Raw genomic sequence first — 4,416 nt, forward strand, 5'->3', positions numbered from 1 at the left:
TGACGGATCGATGGCGGCGCCGCTCGGCCTGATTGTTCTGCTGCCTCTGATTGTGACGAGCAGCAGTTTGAGTGAGTGCAGGTTGGAGAAGAGCAGCGGAGCGTCTGATTGGACTGATTTACAGACCAGCATCTGCATTAGATGGAAAGAAATTCTGGCAAAAACTGAAAAACATTGAGACGTTCCTCTGCTGTCGTCATCCAGAGAAACCATCCACACAACAACCATCCCTTCATTCAGCTGATAGACTGATGATCACCTTTGTTTAGTGTCGAACAAACCTCGAGTCACTTTGGACACGTTTCAAGTCAACTGTTTTTAAACAGAGTCAGATTGACTTAAAATGACTTTAAGCTTTGAGTTGTTTTAGACGTTTTTAGTCCCTTTTGACAGACTCTGAGTCAGTTTTTAATTAGTTTTGACACATTTTGATTAACTGCTGATTACATTTTGAATCACTCGATGAGCTCATTGACTTATTTTTGACACGTTCTCGTCACCTTCATGGATTTCGGCTCAGTTTGGTCCAAGTTTTAGTCACTTGGACAAGTTTCGAGTCATTTTGATGAATCTTTAGTCGTTTTGGACGAGTTTTTGGGTCATTTTTGATAAATCTGGAGTTATTTCAGTGAAACTTTCAGTCCCTTTAGAAGTCATTTTGGAAAAGTTTTAAATGATTTTGGACACTTTTGATTAACTTTGGGCACGTTTTGGGTCATTTTGATTAAATTCTTAAATCCTTTGGTTAAATTTTTTAGTTATTTTTGACACATTTTAGTCGTCCTGATCGATTATGAGTCACTTTAATCAAGTATTGAGTCAATCTGAACGAGTTTTCAGTCATCTGGAGATAATTTGAGTCATTAAGGACACAATACAAGTCAGTTTGAGTCATTTTGATGAATCTGGAGTCATTGTAGACAAGTTTTTGGAGATATTGGACATATTTTACTTAATTTTTGGAAAGATTTCAAGTCATTTTGGACATGTTGCGAGTAATTTAGGCAGGTTTTGAGTCATTCTGAACAAATTATTAGTCATTTTGTGCAAGTTCTGGATCATCTTGATTCAATTTTGAATCATTTGGACACATTTCAAGTCATTTCTGACACATTTTGAGTCATTTTGATAAATTTTAATTCATTTTGGGAACATTTCAAGTCATTTTGAACAAATTGAGCCAGTGAGATCAGGTTCTGAGTGCTTTTGAACAAACTATGAGTCATATTGTGCAGGTTCTGGATCATTTTGATCAAATTTGGAATAATTTGGACACATTTTGAGCCGTTTTTGATAAGTTTTGCGTTTTAAGATCAGACTTTTTTTTATGAGTGGAGCATCTGAACGATCCTGCTGATTTTATTATGAGCAGCTGTCATCATGACTAATATTCTAATAATTATTCTCAGAGCAACAACACAGACAGAACTCTGTAGAACCGGAGCTGGATGAACACTGATCCGTTAAACAGTTCCACTATAACCCCGTCAGTCCTGATCCTGTGCGGAGCAGCATGTAGACGTGTCACTGATCTGAGGTCTGTGTTTGGAGCTGCAGCTGCTCAACATCTGGACGTCTGACGCGAGGTCAGCGGGCCATGATGTCATGAGGTCACATGACACGGAGAGGACTCCATAATCTGTAAATTAATGATAATTGATACGCACAGCTGTCACATCTGTCCGCTCTGTAGCCCCTCTGATGTAAACGAAGGACGAAGCCACATCTGGACAGAGGTTACCTCGTAGTTCATCGATGAGCAGACAGCAGGAGGTCAAACAGGAAACGTAACCATCAGTTAGATCACCTCCTGGAGCCGCTTCATAAAACTAAACACTGCAGCTACGAGTCGGTCCCTATAAAACCAACCAGAACCTCCTCAGAACATCTGGTTCTGTATCTGCAGCACCTTCATCTACTGACCAGAGTTCTACCTTCAGACTGTGAATGTTCCAGAGGTCCAGGTCCTTCAAGTCCACAGAGGAGGGTCCAGATTGATCACTTTAATGGACTTTTTCCATCATGTCTGAGCCTCAGAACTTCATCAGTCCAGCAGATAGACACATGACATTTAGGAGGAAGAACACATCTGGGTTCTGCTAGAACCTGACACCAGATCAGTTCTACATCCATCCAGGTGTCTCAGTCTGAACACTGGACCTGGTTCATGGTGGGGGGTTTTTTTCTTCTCATTCTTGAATCATTTTGACCATTTTCACATCTTTCTGAACAGATTTTCATTTTGGACCCATTTTAAAGCCACTGAGGACCGCTGTGGAGTTCTTCTGGACGTTGTTTTAGTTTGGACAGTTGTTGTTTTTTTGTCGTTTTTGGACAAATTTCGTGTACTTTTGGGATTTCTTTGAGCCACTGAACTCATCTTTTAGCAGATTGTGGTTATTTTTGGACAAATCCTGAATCATTCTTGACATTTGAATCATTTTTGAGGATTTCTGGGTAATTCTTTGTGTTGTCAGTTTGGCTAATTAACTAATTTGACATATTTTGAATATTTTCTGTCATTCTGAACAAAATTTGGGTCTTTTTGGACACAGCTGGGCTTCGTCTTTACCTTTCACCAGCTGGTAGCATCAGTATTATGGGATGCATCGTAGTTTAATGTCTATGACAAACAATCATCGGTACCCTGGATGTGGTTCTGGTTCACAAAGTGCATTCTGGGTAAACTTTCCAGGCTCATACCAGCATGTGTGATGGTGGTTGGTCAGAACCAGTTCTAGATGATGGAAGGACCGTTTTACCTCCAGAACCTACCAGAACCATCTGTAGACAGGATTCAGTCTGAGGAGAAACTATTTCGTGGTATCAGTATGGGTATACAGGTAGATAGATATACTTTAACAGTCATAAAATATAACATTTGAGATGTTTCCAGCAGCATAATTTATCCCCCGTAGAAAACACAAGCAGGTTTTAAATTCAAACATTTGATGTCAGTAATAAAAGCACCTGGGCTGCCATCAGAACCAGACTGATCACAGATAAACTGATTAAATCCAGTGAACGGGGTTTAAACAATGGGCTGCAGAGGTGGAACTAAAGTCTGAGCGTCTGAGAGCGAAACGCTGGAATACGCAGATGAATCCTGATTGTTGTTGGATGCCGGCAGGTGTGAAGGTTTCTGACAGGTGAAATTAAAACCAATCAATCACTGTGACGGGCCGGACTGTTCTGTGACGAGAAGATTTATTCGACTCGCAATCTCATCAAACTTGTTGGCTGTGTTTCCTTTTGTTTTGCTTCGGCGGCGGAGGTTCAGGTGTCACGTCGGAGTCCGTCAGCCTGTCCTGAGCCTGAACCCTGAAGCTGCAAACTCAGCCGCAGGAATCAGGTTTTATCAGCCAGGAGCTGACGGAGACTCTGCTCCTGCCTTTGTGCTGTGTTCGGTGGTTGGATTTCACTGTGAGATTTTGAAGCGTTTTCACTCCAGATGCTGCTGCTGATGTCTGACATGAGCAATAATAATAATGATAACAATGAGGAATAGGCTCCGCCCCCCACGACCCTAATGAGGAATAAGCAGTGTATAGATGGATGGACGGATGGATGGACGGACGGATGGATGGATGGACGGACGGACGGATGGATGGACGGATGGACGGACGGACGGACGGACGGACGGACGGACGGATGGATGGATGGATGGATGGATGGTTACGAATGTCTCGGTCCGAGTTATTTAATTTGATTGAGTCCCAGTCGGGTGCCAGTTTCCTCGATGACGCACTTCAGAAACATTAAAGGTGATAAAATCAATCCATTGACTGTTGGTTAACTCTGAAATGCATCAAAAAAAAAAAAAAACGCATTTCTGCTTCCAGTCTGTTCCGTAATGTTCTGTAGGTGGAACCTTGTTGTAAAGCTCCGGTAGAACCCTGTCTGAGTGTAGTGTTAGCGGGTCGGATGTACTGAGGCTCCACAACCTCCAGAGGACCATGACTTCCAACTAGAACTCGTGCATTTAAGACAAACTGACCAACTACAGGCAGCTCATGATGGTAGCAGAGAGCATTGTGGGAGTTTAGCTCGTTAAGGGGAACCATGACGAAGACTTCTGGAAGGTTCATGAGCTCCAACCAGCAGAATGAAAGAAGTCCTCGCTGCCTCCCTCGTGGTGTGTTTGTGTTCCCTCTAAGGTTATATTCACTTATGCCTTGATTAAAGTGTGGTACTGGTTTCCCACTGGGACTGAGTGTCGAGCAGCGCCCCCTGCTGGACCCCTGCAGACTTGAATTGTGTCCCACATGATGAGTTTGTTTTTAGCGGCAAACTTTCGGCTCACGATTTGTCAAAATATGTGAAAATGCTTTGGTGAGAATATCGGATTATTTAAAGACTAGTTTGCGAGTCTAAATTTAACCAGTCTAGCTCCAGTCCAAAACCAGTTTAAATCCA

The sequence above is a fragment of the Stegastes partitus genome, unplaced genomic scaffold (assembly GCF_000690725.1).
Source record: "Stegastes partitus isolate 25-593 unplaced genomic scaffold, Stegastes_partitus-1.0.2 Scaffold946, whole genome shotgun sequence".
NCBI classification, from domain to species: domain Eukaryota; kingdom Metazoa; phylum Chordata; class Actinopteri; family Pomacentridae; genus Stegastes; species Stegastes partitus.